Source organism: Diadema setosum, chromosome 6 (assembly GCF_964275005.1).
Source record: "Diadema setosum chromosome 6, eeDiaSeto1, whole genome shotgun sequence".
Classification (NCBI taxonomy): domain Eukaryota; kingdom Metazoa; phylum Echinodermata; class Echinoidea; order Diadematoida; family Diadematidae; genus Diadema; species Diadema setosum.
Genome location: NC_092690.1, coordinates 30,591,152 through 30,606,661, shown reverse-complemented (window position 1 = coordinate 30,606,661; position 15,510 = coordinate 30,591,152). Strand labels below are relative to the sequence as shown.

The 15,510-nt window shown below is 36.3% G+C and overlaps 1 long non-coding RNA gene across 1 annotated transcript; it reads right to left on the bottom strand.

Annotated features, from left to right (window-relative positions):
• Nucleotides 1-12,538: 12,538 nt before the first annotated feature.
• LOC140229840 (uncharacterized) lies at nt 12,539-14,639 on the bottom strand. The gene is made up of 3 exons (XR_011901316.1): nt 14,472-14,639; nt 13,248-13,369; nt 12,539-12,716 (listed from the first exon to the last, which is right to left on the bottom strand). It is a non-coding gene; the product is annotated as an uncharacterized lncRNA (long non-coding RNA).
• Between the last annotated feature and the right edge of the window lie 871 nt (nt 14,640-15,510).

Here is a 15,510-nt window from a genome sequence, read left to right as displayed (position 1 = left end):
AATTAATCAGGAAGAAAAAAAGAAACGTAGGTCCCTATATTTTTGAATTACTAATAAGATAACCAAAAGACATAAACATAATAATTTATACACTGTGTAGTATCCGCTAACATACATGAATTACAGATAAGATCATTGCATAAACCTTGCACTGTCATACGTTGCTGCAGAGACCGCTACTGGTGTTAGTGCATTATTACCAGCAAGTCACATCCACAGCACGCAAATTGAAAACATTTCGTCGCAAACAAAACATGCGGCACGCCAGGGTCAAGCTGATTCATGTTAAATCGATCGTGCTTGCACTCTTCTTGATTTCAATTAATATAAAGAGCCAATAACTTTGGACAATGTGAAGAACAGTGTGGGGCTAAAAGGGTTAAACAATTAGGCTGAAGCCTCTCTCCCTCCCTCTCTCTCTTCTTCTCTCTCCCTCTCTTCTAATTTAGTATAGTTGGATTTACACTTTAAACACTTAGAAATGTACAACGTATATATAGGCCTACTGGTGAAATGTATAATGATTAAAATCAGATTGTTGTCTGATAGTTTTGGCAATCACCATTGTATGTGTACTTACTGTATTACTTGCTGTAACATAATCATTATAACTTGTTAACTATGAAGGCCATTACCTATACATATATTATTAAAGGTGTGTCATATACCTGCCATAACAGGACCAGGGAACTGGTGATAGTGGTGAACTATGTGAACATGTTCTTTGTTTTCTGTTTTTGTTTACCAATAAAGATATGATTAAACCAACCACAAATATAATAATGATGATGATGATGATAATAACGATGATATTAATGATAGTAGTAGTAGTAGTAGTAGTAGTAGTAGTAGTAGTAGTAGGACTAGTAGTAGTTATATAAAATGATAATGCTTTCGTTATATTATACACGAACATGTTTTCAATGTATAGTCCTTTTTGCTTATTCTATGTACTCATGGTATTCATTTATTTGTTTGTGTGTATGCGTGTGTGTGTGATACAGAGACTCCAACTCTCCCGTTTTCGACGGGAGATCTCCCGCCGAAAATCCATTTTTGCAAAATCTCCCGTTCTCCCGCTTGAGATTTAATTTCTCCCGCCCTGGCTCTTTGTCTCCCGTTGGAAAGGATTTCTCACTTATTTCTATCGTATGTTGAAAAAATAAGCCTTAGATAGCACCAGAGAGCATCTAGAACCCTGGGAATTTCGCGCTTCGCACACATCAACTTGGAATCTCCCGTTTGCTAGGGGTTTCAGGCGGGAGAATCTCCAGATCAGAAGGTGCTTTGGGTTGGAGTCTCTGGTGATGTGTGTGTGTGTGTGTGTGTTATGGTGTACGTGTGTGTGTGTGTGTTATGTGTGGGTAAGTGTGTGTGTTGCACGTGTGTGTTTGAGTGATTGATACATACCTGTGTACATGTGTAGGCTACGTATAGTTGTGGTGTCACGTGTATGCGCACCCGTGTGCAAATTGTGTAGTTATACTCATAGAGCAAGCGTGTTTTAAGTAACCATGGACATAAATTTAAGATGAATTCTAAGATGATTCATCGCTTCATCAGAGAATAGACCAAAATCAGTCTGCAGCTGCTTCAAATCAAATGATATATGGAGGGCTGATCACATAAAAACATAATAACAAAATAATATTATCAACTTTCGAATTATTACTTGGAATACGAGTACAGGATACGAGGAGACATGCCTGTACAGTGACGGGGCGATTGTTTAACGGCCCGTTAACGATCGCCCCGTCACTGTACAGGCATGCTAACCTGGAAACATTAAACTGCACAGTACTTAAATATGAGACCATTCTGAAGCAAATAATTTTCACACAACAATTATATAATGTACTCTTAAATGAATCCCATAATGACTGGAACAAACATCTCCCAGCATTCTCACTGATTCCCACTGATCAGTTACTAACCATCCCCTTTAAGAACACTCTTCTTCTACCTCCCCGGTGGTGTACGTCACGAGATGTCTTCGTGGTTCTATTCATATCGAGGGGACAAAGTCCATCCCAAGCGTGCAAACGTGTATAATCCGTTTGCTGTGAGACTGTATGTGCACATTGCTATGTGTCTATCCATGTATGACCCGGCCTACATCTTGCCAGGTTTCATGTGTATCGTAGTAGCTCATGTTTGCATAGAGGACAAGTTCTGGATTACTGGGGCCCGTTGCATAAAAGTTACAATTATGGTAACTTTGCCATCCAATGGTAACTACCATGGCAACAATACTCAACAGCCAATCAAAATCAAGAAATCCATGGAAGTTACCATTGGATGGCAAAGTTACCATAGTTGTAACTTTTATGCAACGGGCCCCTGGTTTCAAATTGATATCTGAAACAAATTAATCTGGACCATGAAAATATACAGAAATGAATTTCTCATCACAGATTTAAGTAATTGGCCTACACGCAGTGTCGTGTGTGTGTGTGTGTGTGCGTGTGCGTGTGTGTGTGAGTATATTGCTCATGTATGCAGCACTAATGTCTACTAATGTAGAATTTAATTTCCGTAACCATATCCAATTCAATTCAGAAAAAAAAATCTTTATTTTCACTTTCTCTCATACAGAATGCACATAATTACATATATACCCAAAATAATTTTGACACGTATTTTATGGAATGTTACACATACGGCAAAGAATAACAACGTGTTCATGTATGATCAGTACATGAAAGGGCGTAATATACACAAACATATTAAATTATAATGTCCTTATGTTCTGCGGAAAACAGAAATGGAGGTATATGGGGCCTACCTACAAAAATACTGTGGTACCTCAGAAGGAAGGGGAAAGAGGTGGTGAAGAGCTAACAACTACACAGAGTGCTGGAAAATGGAGAAAGAGAGAGCAAACAACCAACCCCCCCCCCCCCCACCAAAAAAAAAAAAAAAAAAAGAAAAGAACAAGTGAGAAAAAAAAACCAGAAAAAAAGGGGATCGAGATGAGACAGTTCAAGGGGAAAAAAAGCCTGTATGAATGCATACATCAAAAAGCTCAAAGCCTGCAGAGACGATTAACCATATAGCAGGACAATGGGCGCGCATAAAGCGACTACGGAAGTGCAAAGGGAACTGTGAAGCCACATGATGATGATGATGATGATGATGATGATAATAATAATAATAATAATAATAATAATAATAATAATAATAATAATAATAACAATAATAATAATAATAACAATAATGATGATGATTATAATGCTTTAATTGGTTATATACACGAACATGTTTACAATGTAGGCCTATTTGCTTATTTTATTTACTGGCATTCTTTCGTTGTTTATTTGTGTGTGTGTGTGTGTGTGTGGAGCGCACGCTAGCTTGTTCGTATAGTTATGCAGCCTACCGCCCAACAAACAGACAAGGTACAGCACATCATAGAACATAAACGTTTTGACATAGAAAAAAAAAAATATGATAATAATATTGTTATATTGACAAGTTAGTCTCCGACATGCAGGGTTTTACATCTTCGTGTATAGAAATAGAAACTGAAAGATGAGAAACACTATAGTAAGAAGATTCTTTTTCTACCTCCCCGGTGCTAATATCCGTCAGGAGATGTCTTTGTGGTTCTATTCATCAAGGGGACAAAGTCCATTCCAAGCGTGCAGATGTGTAAAATCTTTTTGTCGTGAGACCGTACTACAATATTATGTGCATAATATACAATGACTGTATGTCTATGTACATGCATGACCCGGCCTATATCACGCAAAGTTTTATGTGCATATAGCTCATGTTTGCATCAAGGATAAGTTCTGGATTGTAGGTTTCAAATCGATATCTGAAACGAATGTATCTCGATCATGCAATACAGAAATTGCATGAACAAAAAATTATGAAAATAAAAGAGTTGTATTTATTTCATCTTGGTCAATTTATGTTGAATTACAACTGCAACCACCTACCCAAAATATTTCACTCTTTATTTCACCGTAACAGCCACGTACGTAACTATCCCACGAGACAATCTAAAGAATTTCATCTTCCCTTAGTGAGAATTGTACACACTCATAATACATTTGCTTATACCGGACCCAGATTTTGGAATAGCTTAGATAATGATTTAAAATAATCTGTTAAGTTAATTACATTTAAGTATAAACCTAAAAAAATATATATTTGTTTTCCATACATACCAGTTAATTCCGTTTAATGAAAAAAATTCGTTATGTTTCACTTGTCCTTGAGATTTTGTAGCGTGTCCACAGACCTTTTCCATTCCTTTCCTTTTCTTTTTCCTTCTCCATTCTTCCTTGCTCCTCTTTCCTCGTTCTTAGTTGTCAAGTAGCTGTGTGTGTGCATTTTCTCCATTTCTGTTATTTCTTTGTTTTGTGTTGGTATTGTTGTTGTTGTTGTCGTTGTCGTTATGTTTTGTGTGGCCGCGTGTATATCTTCCTTTTTGGTCAATTTTCCTGGCGTACCTGGCCTAATAGTGTCTGTGCCATAAATATGATATGTTATATAGTTTATATGTTTGCATTCTAAAATCATAGTAAGTATTGTTTATAGTATCAGCATCATATATCAATGAGTATAATGTACAAATATATACAGAAGAATTTGATATGAATGTATTTTATGGGTATAACAAATTTGTGCTGTCGTTGTTTTGTTAGAATGTTCCACGTCTTGCAAGCTTGGCTTTTTAGTGGAACGATGTTTTTTCATTGTTATGATTATTTACTTTCTTTTTGCCATGACAAAGTGCATTGTTTCTTTTTTTATGATATCATTCGTGCATATACTTTATATTGTATTTGAAAAAAAAAGAATGCCCTTATTAGACGAATGGAAGACAAATCGACTTGTACCCCTTTGAATCATGTTGTTCTTTCTTTCTTTTTTGATGATGGAAATAATAAGCTATTGCAATTGAAATTGAATTGTATTGAAATGAATTTCTCATCACAAATTTACGTAATTGACCTAAACGTGTCGTGTGTGTGTGTGTGTGTGTGTGTGTGTGAGTGCATTGCTCATGTGTGCAGCACCTAATGACTAATGTAAAATTTGATTTCCTTAACCAAATTCAATTCAATTCAGTTAAATTTAATCTTTAGCTTCACGTTCTTTCAACAGAATGTACGTTAAAAGAATTTTGACACGCATTTTATGGAATGATACACCTAACGGCAAAGATTGACATGTGTTCATGTCTGTGATCATTACAGGAAGGGGCATTTCATATACAAACATATTTGTACGTTCTGCGAAAAAAAAAAAAAAAGTGGAGGTTGGGCCTACCCACCCAAATACTGTGGTACCTCAGAAGGAAGAGGAAAGAGGTAGTGAAGAGCTTACAACTACGCTGAGTGCTGGAAAATTGAGAAAGACAGAGCAAATAGGTGATTTTTTTTTGAGTGACAAGAACTCTTAGTCTGGCTTTGCGGACCCTTGGACAGAATTTGAGCCGAAGAACCCACCTTGGAAATTTGATGGATGAAAGGGTATATCTCACTTATCCAGGTTAGTGAAGCTGAAACACCTCATTTCTCCCAGCTATTTTACAGAATTTTTTGAAATTTGAATTTTAACACACGTCTCTATGGGAAATTATTTACCCGTGTGAGCCCTATAGCACATAGAGCGACTACTGAAGTACACAGGGCCCAGGGGACTGCTGGCAGCTGCTGTGGAGGTTTAGACCGGCTATATCTACTGCGGGTAGCCACATACGCAGTAGTTACGCAGTAGAATGCATTTATGAAATGTGATACATAAAAGCCTTGAAAGAAAAACTAACGTCGGGCCTACAAAATACATCTTTAAGAAAAACATTTTTTTTTTTTTCCTGTAACGCATACAACTTATCGCACCTTCCATAAACATAATGGCACATTGCTAATCACTATATTTAAGTACACACAAACAAAGACAGACAGACATACATAGGCCCTACATGATAACCACACACTAATGAACAAAAAATGCCGTTATTATAACGCGACCCTTTCGTGTGTTTGTTTTTTGTAAATTGCACTTATCTGATGAAGGCATGACATTTTCGTTCTTCCTGTTGTTATAATTATTATACATTATTATATCAGATGTCAAAGACATTGGATTGATATAGATATGTAATATATATATATATATAGAGAGAGAGAGAGAGAGAGAGAGAGAAAGAGAGAGGGAGAGAGAGAAAGAGAGAGGGAGAGAGAGAGAGAGCGACACCCCCCCCCCCCAAAAAAAAACAACAACAACAACAACAAAGAAACAACACAAAACCCTATTTATAACCCTTAAAATCAAAGCTAGATAATTATGCATTTGAAGTATGTTTTTAAAGGAGACATTCACAATGTATGCAGACTCTGGTATTTGAACATGAATAGATTCCTTAGACTGGGCACAGAGTAACTTGGTTTCGAATTTATGGAAATGTTATGGAGGATTTGAAATGTTTTTAAGATGAGATTCATAACTTAAGTAAAAAAAGGAGCAGACGTTAACCTTCACACAAAGGGTACATACTTTACTAAATATCAAATTTTTGTTTGTCCCTATATAACAAAGGTGATTTTAGAGAAAAAAAAATCAACAGCAACATGCTGCTGATTGGATTGTCCACTTCTTGAATGAGGCGACAAACTAACATCGCTGGTTGAGTGTTTGTCTGTGTTTGTATGTGTGTGTGTGCGTGTGTGTGTGTGTGTGTGTGTGTTTGTGTGAGTTTGTGTGTGCGTGAGTGGATTTATCAAAGGCATTTGACACCATCCGTTATGTCAATTTCATAAATAGACTAATGCGATACTATATCTTCTGTGGTGTATAGCACCATCCTTTATGTTAATAGGATGAGTAATTGTTTATCTACTAACAACAATGATAATATTAAACAGGCCTTCTTTATCCAGGGTAGCCTCTTCAGTGTTACCACTGCTCTACTGGAGGACCCTGCGCCAGAAAATAGTTCACTGCAAAAAGTCCGGTGTTAAATATGAAACACCGAGCTGGTGTTAAATTTCCGTTGCTCATTCATGGTGTTAGATTAACACCTCCGGGTGTCATTTCAAAATATAAAATTGTTGTTTTTTTTTTGACAGTTTCTTAGTTACTGAACTTCTTGTTAATTTTGAACTTCAACAAGACGATGAAGAATTTTCCGATAAAGTACTTGATTTTTGAAAAAATGTGTAAACACATTTACACCACAGTAGCACCAGTTGGTGTGGTCTCCTATTGAAGCTGGACGGGTGTTATACCATTGAAATTAACACCACCAATATCAAATCAACACCATGCGGTGTCATTAATGAATTAACTCTAGCGCAGTGTCAAAAATATCACCAGCTACAGTGTCAAATTAACACCACGAAGTGCCAGGTGAACACTTTTTAACACCGTCGCAATACATTTTCTACACCTGTGGGTGTGGTCCTCTATTGAAGATTGAGCGGTGTTAGATTTAACACCCATGGTGTTAAATCTAACACCGATGTTTTTACAGTGTTGTAACATTTCGCTCTTCTGGATCCTTTGAATGCAATGGTCCACGACAGGGTCTCTTACTTTTCTTTCTTTTTTTCTATTTTACATTAATGTTATCCAGATTCTTCTAAACGTAATAGTTTTATACACTTTGTATGCAAACCATACATATTGCAACAAAATATTAATTTTTATCACCACCTAAAACGCCCCCTCATCATTTTTGTTAAAACCAAAAGAAAAAAAAATGGGGGGGGGGATTCGTGCCCCCTTTAATTTTCTAAGGGCGCTACCCTTTATGGAATTTCTGTGGATCCGCCCCTGAATGGTAGGTGTGCTCCGTCTAGGGGAAGGAGCATTCCAATATCTTTTCTTACTCATGTAAAGTACGAATAGCACTGATTTACAAATGTTTGGTATTATCGAACATAATCAATATGTTTGTTCAGATGATGATTATTCTTTTTTTGGGGGGATAAAGGATCAAAGAAATCTGAAGAAAAATATCACCAAATTATTACAAAAATATTTACATGTGTGTGTCGTGTAATTTATGTTAAATAATGTTAATGATATGGGCTAGAGCCCTCATACTATCGGCTTTAAAAGGAAAAAAAAATATTATAAAAGATATGCAATATGATTCAAACCCATGACTTTCCGAAGGTTCGTTCACCCAAAGCGTAGGGCGATGACCCTCAACCCAGCCACGAGCACTAAACTTGACTGCCCTCCCATGGGGCCTATGATCACCCCCCCCCCACCCTCTCCACGACAAATGACACGCACTCACGTAAATATTCCGCAGTCCTACCAAAACACAATATATATGCAAGTTATGCTCAGTTCAGGGAATGGTGCGTTCCAAATTCCTTTTGAACAAACTCAGTCACAAAAGACACTGCTGGAAAATCTGGTAGCTGTTCTTAGCCTAGGAAAAGGTGCATTCGGTCTACTGTATTTTGTTAATCTTATCGATATACAATTGCAGTGAACGAATATGTATGTATATATATATATATATATATATATATATATATATATATAATATAATATAATATTATATATATTACTTTTTAGGCTTAGTGCATCTAGTGTGTGTGTGTGTGTGTGTTAGTGGATCCGAGTTCGCCTATCTATCTCAAATACGTAATTCACCATTAAAATATGCAGATGAAACAAAAATTCAGCTTAATTGTTTCAAAATACATGTAATTTCAAAATATGACTGATGGATATAAACAACCGATCTAAAAATGTTCATCAGCAGGCCTATATTAAACAAAATGTGAAAATAGTTAATGTGTATCTTGATCAAAACGTATAAAATTGGGGTTTATGCAGAAAAAAAACGACAGCATGTGTTGTTCCTTATATTTTTGGCTTTATTGCAATGTTTTATCATGGAAGGATGTTTTCTGATACAATTGACATACACATGCATGCACAGGGATGTCAAGTTCAAAAAAAAAAAAAAAATATGAGTGAGATTTTCATGACTCGGCATCTCAGTTGGCGAATGTGCGCGCGAGCGAGGGTGTGGGAGGGGTTTTCTCCCCTGTGGCCTCCCACGATAGGGAGCTTTTTTCAGTTTTTAGCTCTTAATGATACGATCAGGTGCGTACTTAAGTGACTATCTTTACTTATTTTGAAATACAAAAGGAAGATATACCTTCAATTGCAACTATCACTTTAATATTTTGAGCTATGCTCTTATTATAGGTCCAAGTTGCACACTTCGCCCGATGCGTGAGAAAAATGGGTGCCATGCGTGAGATCGTGAGACGGCACCTAAATGCTTGAGTCTCACGCAGAATGCGTGAGACTTGGTAGCTCTGCATGCATAATATGAAATAAGTAATTTCTTGTTTTTTTTAATATCTGTTTCTAAGGATACGGTATAATACCTTGAAGAAAAACTAGCGAAAATTGTTACTCGCATACATACAAAGGAACATGGGACATATCTATAAACTTCATTTGCTGCAAAAATGTCAATCAGTGTATTGACACACTTCAATTTGCATTTGGACTGCTCAACACACTTCTCAACAACAGACCGAGTTCTCTTGGCGGGAAATCCCCATCCCGGCAGTTTGTGCGCATGCATCATGACCTTTGTTATAGCTTGTTATGTTACCTTCTCCATACCGTTACGAGTATAATGGCCTTTTACGACTACGAAGCTGTGACGCTACTGTAGGCCGCTGTTTAGCAAACAAACTGATCTTGTTCCCACCATCCATCTGGTAAAATCGCATTGCTGATGACTGTGTACTCTGGAATTCTTATCTCCCCCTAAGATATGGAGTCTACAAAAATGGAACACCTACTTATAGCTGCCACAGCAGTAGCCTTCATATTTTGTCTGGGTAAGTGGACAAGCGTGTTATCATGAAAGGGAGTGTGCTGTGCTGAGTGGACGAGTCATGTTGCAATGTGTCCTGCTATTGGCAATGCATTTTTGTTAGTCATTGCGCATATACCCTTAAATACAGTGCAAATATTAATTCTCTGTAGAGTTGATCCCCCGCTTCCCTTTACTTGCAAAACACAATCATAATCGACTATTTTGGCGCATTGCTGCTGCAACTATCTTCATACTCTGTAAATGCTACGGAGCTAATTTTAGCTCTTTTTCCCGCTCCTTATGGAGCGTGATTAGGGACCTGTCCATTTGGAGTGAAATTTGGAGCGAAAAATTTTCACTCTACCAAAGAGTGAAAATATTTCATCTTTTAAGAGCGAAATCTACATCTTTTAAGAGTGACTTTTAGCTCCTCATTCGAGTGAAATGATTCTGATTTACAGTGGAAATCTTCACTCTTTTCAGAGTGAATTTTAGCTCTTCAAGCGACGGGTGCTAGTCTTGGTTCCAGGGGTAGGGAAATCATTTTGATTTACAGGGGAAATCCTCACACTTTTCAGAGTGAATTTTCGCTCTTTGAAAGAGGGATGCTAGTCTTAGTTCCAGGGTATTTTTGTTTTTATTTGTTGCACTGGTATTTACACACGTCCAAGCGTGCACACACACACACACACACACACATGCACACACACACACACATACACGCATTCACACACACACACATATGCATATACATATTCCAACGTACAGGTACATGCAAATCACTCTGTCACTAACACATTTACATGAATAATACACTGCATGTACTATTTCGTTTGCATTATTTCGAGTGTTGTTGTTGTTCTTTTAATATTCAGGATTCTATGCATATCATTTTAACAAAGTTTGATCTTGACAAACTGATATAGTTAAAGCTTGTCTGATGCTTGTAGGACAACTTGTTGGTATAATAATAATAATAATTGATATGATTTATATAGCGCCAAATCCACTCTGCAGAATGCTCTAGGCGCGGAAGGAAGAGAAAGTGAAGGAGATAAAGGACATACAAATATCAAGTACATGTAATGAGTAGTCAAATTGAGGCTTTAAACAAGTGAGTTTTTAGACTGCTTTTAAAGGAGTCTGATGAAGAACAATTTTTTTACGGCTGAAGGTAAGGTATGTCAGGTATGTCAGGGATATTGTTCACAACAAATGCTAATTATGTATTATGCAGAGTGGCTTCAAGCATTTAAAGTTCCTATAAGTTCCTGGAAATAAAACATCCATAAACAATGTGAAAATATTTCCAAAAGTGGCCTTTTGAACAAATATGTAACTACATGTATTTCATCTAATTTCGCCAAATATTAGACAATTGAACATGTGAAATATTGTACAATATTTAACAAATTTAATAACATTCTGTCTTTGAGGGCAATTCCAAACTAAGAGAATAACAAATCAGATCTGATGACATTAAAACCTGAAATGCAAATAGGATGCGGGTATATCTATGAACACACTTAGAAGCAGATCATTTGTCTTTACATGTGCAGTATTGAAAACCCAACTTGGAATGCAAGTGCATGTACAAATGAATGAGTCGCTGAGTAATAAAGACAACTGTAGAAGAGACATGGGTAAATTTGTTCCTGACAATGATACAATACTTTAATAGCAAAAACTCTAATTATCATGGGTGGTGGTGTACAGACACTAAAATTTGGCGGGTGTTTCAAAAGCCTTATGCAACCCCTGATTTGAAAGAGCTGAAATATGTGTATGTTTGGGATCATACTATCTCTCTGATAGACAAGACTGAATTACATAATATGCACATTCACAAACAAGACAATTAATTTTACAGCAACAGTGACGCGTCAAATTGCCACCATTCCTCCACTGAAGCATAGGGCTATGTCATCTTTGACCATAGCAATTAGAATAATTCATGTACACATTGTACAGGTTTTTTAACTTTTTAAACAGTTTTATTTTATTTTTATTTATCCATTTTATTATCATTATTTTATTTAGCTTAGTGGGAAATACAGAATTGAAGAAAATTTCATTAGTTCTTGTCTAGGAAGTTACCAGTAACTGTCAAAATTCATTGAACCATTATTTTGTATGATTATCCTACGGCAAAAAGTACATGAATACTCTTATTTTTCTCCCTTGTATACAAAAATCATTTGCCTTTATAAGTCAATCATATCATCCTACTTGAAGAACTTTGCCAATTTGCTGGAATTTGCAAGGGAAATCTGAATGTCTGCGTAGGTTATATGAAGGAAATGTTAGATTTTAAATTGCTAATAACATATAAATCTATGTGAACATTATTCAAAGAATGCAATATCCTAAAATTCATGTGTACAAAAATACAACAGCATACTGCACAAGTGTATCACAACTGTACATTTTGTAAAGCAATGAGATCATCTACCCAAACATTCAGTGATCAAGATTGAAAACCACTTTCAGAATACATATTCAGATACATTCAAATACATGTTTGTCATCACACATTTTGTGAATTGTCAAGACAACTGGAAAAGAGAAAATCCAAGTAACAAAGTCACAAGACATACATGATTATGATTACGTGCCTTTGTTGACCTCCATTTTCTGGACGATCTAGCAGAGGCACGTTCTCACCGGTGGCTTGATATCAGCGGGGATCCATAGATGAAGGAAATAAAAATGTTGTTGGGAATTCCATATTGAAAGTGAACAGGTGATCCAAAGCCTGAAAGACGTCTTCCTCTCCAAGAAGGGTCGTATCATCAACAAAAATTAAATACCGTTGTTGCTCCCGCCCACCAGCAAAAAAACAGCAAGAAGGGCTGCCTAAACTCTTGGTCTTCTTCTTGTGCTGCTGCATCATTATCTGTCCCAGAGTAAAGAATAGAGTACAACAATACAAATGAAACATGTAAATATGCAACTCCAGAGTTCTGAATTTTTTTTTCTCTTTCTCGTCTAAGTGTATGACAGTGGATTATCACAAGAAATTGCACATTGTTGGATGATATTAACTTGTGTAATCTAAATTTGAAACACAGTCTGGGAAATTTAATGGACATATTCCCATATCTTGTAAACAAACTTTAAATATTATAATCGTCTCTATCACCACCAAAAAAAAAAAAAATGTGTATAAATAAGGATGCATTTACATTCTGACGTATGATGCCATGATTTCAAGGCATGGAAAGGTGTGACTAGAACATAATTGTAAAAATATAGAATGTGCTAACGGTGTAAAGTCATAAATGTGCCTTGGAGACAGTATACTTCAAAACATCTGTAAAAGTAATTGGATATTGTTTAAGAACCATACGTTTCTTGTAACTTAAATCAACAGGTTAAATTCAACAGGTATTACTGTCACATGGAAGATAGTATAAAATGAACTCACAGATCTTTCTTCAAAGAGATGCAGAGAGCACTGTCAGTTGTTGGCTCCTTACTCTTTCCTTCCTGTCTTGATGCAGGATGTTGGCAGAAGTTTTGTCAACAGCACCGAGGCTCCTTTGTCTCCTAAAATTCGCATAAAATTCATATGCTTTCAAAACCTGTCAAACATTCTATTGTAATGGGCAACAGTCAATCTCGGAGGCACAATAATTTGAGAGAGCGAGATAGAAAGAAAGGCATTCATAAGATCATTAACATGGCCAATTGAGGAAATTACTAATCTGCACATGAACATAATTAGTACAGTAGAGAGGACAGTTAGGCAACAGGGTGAGTGTACAGTGTTCCTTGTAATTAAATCATAACGCATGTGGGGCTATTCTCTGTTTTTGCGCAATTTTTTTTAAAGTGCATTTTCCATGTACATGAACCCAGATACATATTATGTGTTTTATCCAACAAAATAAATAGAAGTTGAACAACTCACGTCACATTCTGCAAGAGAAGAACAAGTAGAATCTTGTATATGGGTAAGGGTGGGAAACTGATTTTCAGAATCCTCTTTCTCTTATTAAAGGGAAGGTAAACCCAAAGAGCAATGTGGATTGAGTGAAAGCAGCAACATTAGTAGAACACATCAGTGAAAGTTTGAGGAAAATCGAACAATCGATGCAAAAGTTATGAATTTTTAAAGTTTTGGTGTTGGAACCGCTGGATGAGGAGACTACTAGAGGATATGACGTATGAGTGGACAACAATACAAGGAAAATATAAAGGAAATTCAACAAAAATTCACTTTTCTAGAGTTATGAAAGAGCAATGGACCAACCTCTTTCAGAAAGCAGGGGGAATAATTGCTACCCTTGACATATGTCAATATCAAGTTGATGGAAATTGTAATTTTCATGAAAAATGGATTTTTGTAGAATTTTCTTTATGTTTTCTTGGTATTGTTGTCCACTCATACGTCATAACTTCTAGTAGTCTCCTCATCCAGCGGTTTCATCACCAAAACTTTAAAAATTCATAACTTTTGCATCGATTGTCCGATTTTCTTCAAACTTTCACTGATGTGTTCTACTAATGTTGCTGCTTTCACTCAATCCACATTGCTCTTGGGGTTTATGTTCCCTTTAAGTGAAAGTGGTTCAATATCTTAGTTGTTTTTGTTGTGATGTTAGTGACTAAATCATATCATTTTAATTTGCTATGAGGCTACACTCACCTAGATCCATGGCATAATCAGCGAGATGAGGCCCTTAGACTGGGCTACCTGCTGGGAAGGATTCTTCAGCAATGTCAGATCCCCAGCTTGAAAGGAAATTTGAGTCGTTTCCGGGATTGATCAATTCAAACTCCATACTGATCTGTGTAGCGGCACATCAGTAGACCTGTATGAAATCAAAGCTGAGGTGAAACATGAGAATGTAATCTTTAGTGTACATCACTACCCTAAATGAAGTGGGCTGTCAAATGGTTTCAATCAGCAATACGGATTCAGTCAGTGAGACAATTTTAGGGAAAATGGGTGTTTTGTCTAGGAGTTTGCATTATTCCTCCTTCATTTTCAATTCCAATTATACTTTATTTTCATCAAACAAAAAGTAACACATCATACAGAGTATTTTGTCAATTCATACTGTTGAACAAATTGAAAATATAAGTAAAGTCATAAAACATAATACGAAATAAATGCACAAATGATTCAATTCATACTGTTAAAAAATTTGAAAATACAAGTCATAAAATGTAATACAAAATAAATACACAGATTCACTCTCCAGACCGAGTGAAATGAGAATTCTCATCAGACAAGCGTCACAACAAACAGCTCCTTTACAAAGAGCGAAAAGAATTTCATGGTACAAATCAGCTCGTGGAAGACCCCAGGGACCCGTTATTAGCTCCAAAAAGTGTGGAATATCACTCGTACACGTTTCGCTCGAAATCGGAAGAAAAGTTTCCCTCGGTGGTGGGGGCGAGAAGGTATACATACCGTCTAAAAAGACTGATTTTACAGTCTTTTTCGAGCTAATCACATTTAGGTCGAGAAAAAGAGTGAAAATTTAGCTCGCTTACATTTACAGAGTATCGCGCAAATGCAAATATAAAGACATCATGAACTATGAAGTTTTAGGTATCCTTTAAGGTCCTAATATGTATCTCCCCAATTTACTTAATAAAACTACTTTTTGGTCCTGTTTTATGGAGCTTTATAATTCATTATAATATAGCTGATTTCTATCATAAGTCTACGGCATCCT